This window comes from Manihot esculenta, chromosome 8 (assembly GCF_001659605.2).
Source record: "Manihot esculenta cultivar AM560-2 chromosome 8, M.esculenta_v8, whole genome shotgun sequence".
Taxonomy (NCBI): Eukaryota; Viridiplantae; Streptophyta; class Magnoliopsida; order Malpighiales; family Euphorbiaceae; genus Manihot; species Manihot esculenta.
The window spans coordinates 40347911-40357188 of NC_035168.2; positions in this window are offsets into that span (position 1 = coordinate 40347911).

Sequence of the window (9278 nt, forward strand, 5' to 3'; positions counted from 1 at the left end):
CAAGCTTGAGATATGTAATATTGACCATACTAGAGCATTTAATGAGGGCTCTAATATGAGTTTTATGTTTTCAGTTATGATGCATATACAGATTGAGTTTTGGTTAATGAAATGAAAATATTTTATATGCTTGTGTGAGCATATATGAGATTATATCAAGTGTAACAGGATGTATAGTAGGCTTGCTATGGATTTCGACGACCTTAAGTCGATCTGAACTATAGGATGCTAATGTTTATGTGTTTAACTGTTGTTTTTTAGAATACAAGATGTGTGACTCACGTTGATCCACATGATTAACTGGAGTCCCACCTGAAAATGAGGGTATGGATGCCCTTCCCTCCACTGTTCCATCAAGAGCACGGACAAGTAGAAGTAATAGGGGAGAAGTATCAAGGGACCCTAGAAGGTCTTTTTATGTAAAAAGAAGAAGAATAAATCTGGGTAGGATGTCTGCAAATATTAGGAAAGCAGTGGGCGATGATCAAAGGAGAGATGAAAGTTTGGATACGAGCTTTGGAAGAGAGGGTGTGGGAGAGTCTGAAGGAGGAACATGAGGCGTTTAGGCCTTGGGATCTGCCTATTCACCTCAGTACTAGCCTTACTTACAGGGACCTGGGTATCCGATGAGAGGTTCATCGGACTACTCCAGCTACCACTCCTACCCCTCATAGATGCCTTATCCTCCTTACCACCCATCATATCCACCTTACCCTATGTTTTCACCTTCACCCTGTTACTAGAATCCAGCAAACCCTAACCCAGGAAGTGTTGCACCACCACCTCCTCCTCCCCTAGCAAAGCCAGTAATTCCTGAAACCCAACCACCCAAACCTAACCAATCAGCAGGGAGCAAGGTAAAGATGACGGATTACCTGAAATTGGATGTTCCTAAGTATAAGGAGAGTGATGACCCATTTGAGTACATCAAAGTAATGAAAATGATAGCTGATAAGTTAGGAGTTAGCAATAGTATAGCCATTCAGATGGCAGATTTCACTCTGAAGTGAAAAAGGTAAAGGAGTGGTTCAAGAATTATGTGGAACAGAAGCTGGATAACTTATCCTAGGAGCAGTTTGCAAATGAGTTTGCAAGATGGGCTTTTCCAGATAGCCCAAGAGAGTTGAAGGTGATAGAGTTCGAGTAGTTAAGACAAACTGAAGAGATGAATGTAGATGAATACACATATAAGTTTCTAGAGTTGCTCTAGTATATGAGTCAGGCTTATTGTAACGACCCAAAAATCGGACCGCTACCGGCGCTAGGATCCAGATCGGCTTAAGGCCGCCGGGACCTGTAGCAAGCCTAACATACATCCTGTATACCTATTTAATCCCATACATGATCAACATTTACATAAAAACTTTAAACTTTCTTTCTTTCATTCACCAAGCTTAACCTGTGCATGCACAACTCATAATCATAAACATTAAACCCCATACTGGAGCCCTCATCAAATACTCCAATGGGGTAACATATCATACATTAAGCTTGGTTTACATAAACATCATTATCACATTACATAGATCATGTATACGCAAAGGGATTAACTATACATGCTAGGGTCAAGCACAAGTATAAACCTCAATAAACATCATTACATTACATGACTGTTCAATACTATTCATTACATCATATTCTTTCTCATGTCCACTTACTAGCTATTACATACATAAAACTTCCTACTCTAGCTGACTTCCCGGACTGCCTTGTACCTGCAAACCTGGGGGATTAAGGGAATGGGGTGAGCTACTAGAGCCCGAGCAGAATAGTAAAACATTAAATTTAACTTTCATGCTTTTATGAAATGCATAACACCACAAACAAATCACATTAAGGATGAACTTATCACCAATAGCCCTCTAAATAATCCAATCATGCCAGGGGCGTAGTGCAGGCCACACCTGGTCTTTCTCTTACACATATCATATCATACATATCCACTCGTGCCTGGGGCGTAGTGTAGGCCACACCCGGACTTTCTCTTACATTGTGCCAGGGGCGTAGTGCAGGTCACACCTGGACTTCCATATCATATCATATCATATCTCATCATAGTGAGGGCTAAAGGATCATCCAACATTCATCCACATCATCATCATATTATGCAATGCAACATATTCGTGAATTCTAATACAAATAACCTAATATATCATATGGCATTCGTGATGCATGAACATGCTTAATTTTATTTATTTGCTTTGGAAATAAAGGTCCATTCTACTCACCTCAGGCTAGCTCTGACAAGACACTGAAGCAGCTATCTCACTGCTGGGGTCCTATGAGGGACCAAACATATACTAACATGACTCTAAACCACTCCCCAAAAACCCCTTAAAACATCACAAACATGCATAGAAAATCATGCAAAGGAAGGCTGAACAGGGCACTTTCGGCGGCCGAAAGTCCCTCCAGAGCCGAAAGTCATGCACCTTCGGCGGCACTTTCGGCGGCCGAAGGTTCCTTCTAGATTTGAAACTCGTGCATGTTCGGCGGCACCTTCGGCGGCCGAAACTCCTTTCCAGAGCCGAAAGTCCACTTTCGGGGGCAGGGTTTGGCAGCCTAAAGTTTGCCTCCACAGGCAGGTTCGGCGGCCGAAAGTCCCTTCGGCTGCCGAACCTGAGTTCTTCCAAAGTGGCAGAACTCAGCCATCCTATGCACATTTGCCTCTCAAACCTTTCAACTCAAATCCAACACTTCCAAAACATGCATACACACATACATAAGCTTATAGGGGTCTCAAACTAACCTAAACCCCAACACAAACACATCAAACATACTTATACAACATACATTAACCATAAAAGCACGTAAGTCTTAACTCTAAGCAACTAACCTAATCATGCATTTCTACCTATGAACCTTCAAGAAACTTAGTCAAAACATGAAAAGAGGTGAGGATCTACTCTTACCTCTTCAAGATCGAGAGGAGAGGCGATCCAACTCGGAGGTGGGAGAGATCTAGCTCCTTGGGCCTCCAAACTTCAAAAACTCGTTCTAAGCTCACAAATCTTCAAAAATCAAGTAAACGCTTGTTAACACTTGAAAGATTTGAGGAAAAATCATCAAAATCAACCACGGGAGGGCATGGACTTACCGTTGGCCGAAAATAGGGGAGAAAACTCGCCCATTTTCGGCCATGGATCCTTTAATAGGTGGCTGGCCAGGCCACCTTCGGAAGCCGAAAGTGATTCCAAAACTCATGCAAGTTCGGCGGCCGAACATGAGGTTTGGCGGTCGAACCTGGATTTTCCTCCATGGTCCTTTTTCATTTAAAACTCAATTTCTTTCTTACTTAAAACCTTAAAATACTTTAAAACATTTTATTAAAACATGATTTTTACCCTTCTAGAGGTTTCTGACATCCAAGATTCCACCGGACGGTAGGAATTCCGATACCAGAGTCTAGCCGGGCATTACACTTATGACACTGACCAGAAGAAGGCTAGGAGGTATATCATGAGACTCTACTATAGGTCCCCCCTGATCTTAGCAGCAAAGAGAGAGAGTTTTAACACTATAGTGGATGCAGCTAGAAAGATAGAGGCTAGTGTCATTATTTAAGGAACAGTGAAGCAGTAGGTGGCACATGCATTGGGTTCCAAAACCTCGAGTATAGGAAAGTTTGACCTCTTTTCTAAGTGCAGCCACCATGGGAAGTAAAATTGGAATAGGTCCACTAAAAAGGCCAAGAAGAACAAGTTTTGGAACAAGTTTTGGAACAAGCTGAAGTTTGGTCTGGGAATGGGCAGTGGTTCAAGTTCCAGTTCGGATAGCTCTAGATGTGTAAGGTATGGTAAGCCGCACAAAGGGCTTTGTCGATTTGGGACTATAGCTTGTTACATATATGGACAAGAGGGACACATGGCTCGTGAGTGTCCCAATGCAACTAAGATGGCAAAGTCCCAGTAGACGGCTTCTGGCAATATGGCTCAGCCAACAGCTTTAGCCACATCTCAAGGCGGAGGTCAAAGTAGAGGAAGAAGGACAACCTCTTCTTCAGCAGGTTCCCAAGGACAAGGTCCTTCAGCTCCAACACGAATCTTCACTATGACACAGCAGGAAGCCAACACATCGAACACAATGGTGTCAGGTAAACTCACTATTGGGTGTTCTGATGTGTATGCTCTTACAAATCTTGGTACCTCTTATTCTTTTGTTTCTACAAAAGCCGTAGACAGTTTGGGTTTGATAGCTTCTAGGCTAGAGTGTCTTCTTTGGGTCAGTGGGCCCAAGTGTGATCTGTCTGTGACAGAGTCACTCTGTCAGTTCAGTTCAGTTATAGTTGAGGACATGTGCCTTCCAGTCAACCTTGTAGTTCTAGATTTGACTGATTTTGATGTCATTCTATGGATGAATTGGCTCTCTACTCATGGTGCTATCTTGGACTGTAGAGACAAGGTAGTTAGATTCAGAGAATAAGATGGATCAGAGGTCGTATTTCGAGGGGATAAGTTAGGTATGCCTAGAGGTTTGATATCTGCCCTGCAGGCTCATAGGTGGCTTAGGAGGGGTTGTCAGAGGTTTCTTGCTCATATCAGAGAGTTTGATAGTCAGGGAACCAGTTTCAATGCTTGTGGTTAGAGAGTTTCTCAATATTTTCCCGGATGAGTTGCCAGGTTTACCACCTGATAGGAAAATAGAGTTTGAAATTGAACTGTTGCTAAAAACTAGACCCATCTCTATTCCTTCCTATAGGATGGCACCTGCCGAGTTGAAAGAGCTAAATGAACAGTTGCAAGAGTTGATAAATAAGGGTTTCATCCAACTTAGTACCTCAACTTGGGGTGCTCCAGTGTTATTTGTGAAAAAGAATGATGGATCCCTAAGACTTTGTGTTGATTACAGATAGTTGAACAAAGTCACTACCAAGAATAAGTATCTTTTATTTAGGATTGATGATCTGTTTGACCAGCTAGCAGGAGTCGATTGTTTCACTAAGATAGATTTAAAATTAGGGTATCATCAGTTAGAATCAGAGAAGAAGATGTGCCTAAGACCGCTTTCAGGACCATATATGGGCATTATGAATTCCTAGTGATGTCGTTTGGGCTAACCAATGCCCCTACAGTATTCATGGATCTCATGGACATAGTTTTCAGATAGTTTTTGGATCACTTTGTTATTGTCTTCATTGACGATATCTTAGTGTATTTCAAAAATATAGAGGAGCATGCCCATCATCTGAGGAGAGTGTTACAGACCTCGAGAGAACATGGATTGCCAAGTTCTCTAAATGTGAGTTCTGATTGAGGAGTATATCTTTCTTGGGGCATGTGGTGTCAGAAAATGTAATCGAGATAGACTCTAATAAAGTATAAGCAGTAGCTAACTGGAGTAGACCCACTATGGTAATAGAAATAAAAAACTTTTTGGGTTTGGCAGATTACTATAGGAGATTCATTCAGGATTCTCCAAAATAGCTGCCCCTATGACTAGGTTGATCCAGAAGAACCAGAAGTTTGTCTGGTCAGATCAATGTGAGAAAAGTTTCCAAGAGTTAAAGAGAAGGTTGATGTCAGCACCAATATTACCTCTGCCTACAATTAATGAGGATTTCACAGTATTTTATGATACATATCGAGTGGGACTAGGTTGTGTGTTGATACAGAATGATAAAGTAATAGCTTATACTTTTAGACAGTTGAAGAAGCACGAGTTGAATTATCCTATACACAATCTAGAGATGACAACTGTGATCTTTGCACTCAAAATGTGGAGGTATTACTTGTATGGGGTGAAATGTGAGATCTTTACAAATCATAAGAGTTTGTAATACATCTTGAGTCAGAGAGAGCTGAACTTAAGGCAAAGGATATGAGTAGAATTGCTTAGTGATTACGATTGCAAAATCTAGTATCATCCGGGTAAAGCAAATGTAGTGGCAAATTCTCTTAGCTGGAAGTCACTTGGCAATTTGTCCCATATCTCAGTGGAAACAAGATCAGCAATAAAAAAGTTTTACAAGCTTGTTAATGAAGGCTTACAGCTGGAGTTGTTTGGTACAAGTACCTTGGTGGCATAGAGGGAAGTGACATTTGTGTTTCTAGAATAAGTGGCACAAAAAAACACGGGAATCCAGAGTTGGTGAAAATAACAGGAGCAGTTCAACAAGGTAAGAATGGTGATTTCAGGTTTGACAATAGAGGGATTCTCCGTTATAGGAGCAGATTAGTGGCTCAGTTTGTGGCTGTATGTGAAGTGTATCAGAGGGTGAAGTTAGAGCATAAAAAATCAGCTGGAATGGTCAACCCACTACCGATTCCAGAATAGAAATGGGAAAACGTGGCAATGAATTTTGTAGTAAGGTTACCAGTGACATTCAACAGACACAACTCTATATGGGTAATAGTAGACAGATTGACCAAATCTGCTCACTTTATTCCTATCAGGAGCAGTTACTCTGTAGACAAAGTAGCATAGATCTACGTGAAAAAAATCATTAGGCTGCATGGGGCTCCAGTTTCTATAGTGTCAAATAGAGGACTCCAGTTTACCTCCAGGTTTTGGCGAAGTCTATAGAATGTTATGGGCACAAGGTTAGACTTTAGCACACCTTTTCACCCACAGACTAATGGACAGTCAGAAAAGACCATCCAAATTATAGAGGATATGTTAAGGATGTGTGTACTAGATTTTAGTAGTTCTTGGAGGCAACATCTACCATTAGTAGAGTTTGTCTACAATAACAGTTATCATGCTAGCATTGGGATGGGTCCTTATGAAACTTTATATGAGAGAAGTACAGGTCATCTTTTTATTGGGAAGAAGTAGGTGAAAAGACTTTAGTAGAGTCAGAATTAGTAGAGATCACCAACAAAGTAGTGCACATCATTAGAGAAAGAATCATAATAGCTGTGAGTAGGCAGAAGAGCTATGCAGACATCCGTAGAAAGCAAGTTGTCTTTCAGGAGGGATATATGGTATTGCTTAAGGTGTCTCCTACGAAAGGGGTGATTCGGTTTGAAAAGAAAGGTAAACTAGCTTCAAGGTACATCGAACCCTTTGAAATCTTGCAAAAGACTGGGAATGTATCTTACAAGAGATTGGAAATATATCTTACAAGTTAGATTTAACTGCTTCCATGGAGAGAATCCATTCCGTTTTCCATGTTTCTATGTTACAAAAATTCATGTCAGATCCGGATAAGGTTCTTATTAAACCTGATATAGAGATCCTAGGAGATTTCACTTATGTTGCACAGCCAATACGGATCGTAGACACACAGATCAAAAAGCTGAGAAACAAGGAAATCACAATGGTAAAATTTTTATGGAATCACCACAATATGGAAGAATGTATCTGGGAGATCAAAGAGTCGATGCTTAGACAGTACCCTCATCTCTTTTGAAGTAAGTTGTTAGATGGTTTTATATATTTTATTGATATGTATGTTATTTTGCTTGTATGATTGAACATTCGAGGATGAATGTTCTTAAGGAGGGAAGCATATCATACCCAAATAAACTCCAGTGTCAGAATTCCAATATTCCGACAGTATCTCCATTAGAATCCAAAATCTCGAAATCAGAATCTTTAGAAGGGTAAAATGAGTTTTTACAAAATAAATTTGAAGCTTTTTATGATGTGTTAAAAAAAAAGAGAGTTTTAGAAATCTTTTAAGATTCGACCGCCGAACCTTCAAGTTTGACCGCCGAAGGTGGCTTCTCCAATCACCTATAAAGGGGCTATACCTAAAAAAGAGAAAATTTTTCTCCATTTAAAGCAGAGGTAAGTCTCCTACCCTTCTTCTTCTCAAATTCTTCCTTTTCATAGTTTTCTCATGAGTTTTTACTTTAGGTTTGAAGATTTGAGTTAGAATTTTAAGTTTTAGCCGTGGGATCTTCCGTGTTCATCCCTTCTTCTTCTAAATCTCTCTCTTGTTGCTGTGATTTTGTGTTCTTCAAGAGGTAAGCCTGTTTTCTCAAAAAAACTCATCACTTTTGGGCTCTTTATGGTTATGTGTAACTTGGGTTCTGGTATTAGAATACGTGCAAAGGTTAGGTATTTTCTTCTTTTATATTTGAATCTTGAATATCTATATTATGAATGGGTTGCATGTTGATGTTTTAATGTTTTTTGGAATGCATGCTTAAGATTAGATTAGTTTTAAGTGTTTTTGGTGTGTTGAGATGTTGCTTTTGAGCTTCTACATGTGAGGTTGGGAGTGTTTTGGTGACTGTGGTTTAGGACAGAATATGGTCCTACCTCACAGAAAAATCCAGGTTCAACCGTCGAAGCAAGGTTCGGCTGCTGAACCTACCTATGGAGACAACTTTTTGGCTGCCTAACCTGCCTCCGAAGGTTTGATCTTTAGATCTGTAAGGGGACTTTAGGCCGTCGAACCTGCCGTCGTCGAAAGTCCTCTGTTCAGCCTTTTTCAACTTGTTTTCTACATACATTCTTATATATTTATAGAGATTTCTTGGGATAGTTTTAAGTGTCATAAAAGTTTTATTTAGTCCCTCATTTAAGTTCATTTGTATAGAATCAAACTTGGGAGACTATAGAGACTTGCAGTGAGATAACTACTTCAGAGCTAGGCGTGTATCAGCTAGAGGTGAGTAGAACTAAATTGAACTATTATTTTAAGAAATCAAACATTTTAAGTATGCTCATGCATCACGAATGTGATGTATATGATTAGATTGTCTACATTAGAATCCACGTATATGATGCATTGCATAATTTATTGTTGTTGTGGATGGATGTTGGATGATCCACTAGCCCTCGAATATGTTATAATATGTTATGACGAATATGGAAAGATCAGGACTTGCCCATTCTACGCCCCTGGCACTATGTACGAAAAACACCAGGGTTGCCCATTCTACGCTTCTCCATGAATATGATGCATTGTATAATTTATTGTTATTGTGGATGGATGTTGAATGATCCACTAGTTTTCGAGTATATTATGATATGTTATGACGGATATGGAAAGACCATGGCTTGCCCATTCTACGCCCCTGACACTATGTAAGAAAAACACTAGGGTTGCCCATTCTACGCCCCTAGCACTATAGATATGTTATGTTATGTTTAAGAGGAAATGCTGAGGAGCACCCGTTGTGGACTGGGCACTATTGGAATTATGGAGAGTTACTAGTGACAAGTCCATCTTGATGTGAATTGTTTGTATCGTGATGCATTCATACGATCATATATTTTATTAAACTACTTTTGTTTATGTTTTTACTCACTAGACTCTTGTAATTTATCCCTTTCTCCTAACCTCAAGTTTGTAGTATCAAAATTAGCTCGGGAGGTCAGCAGAG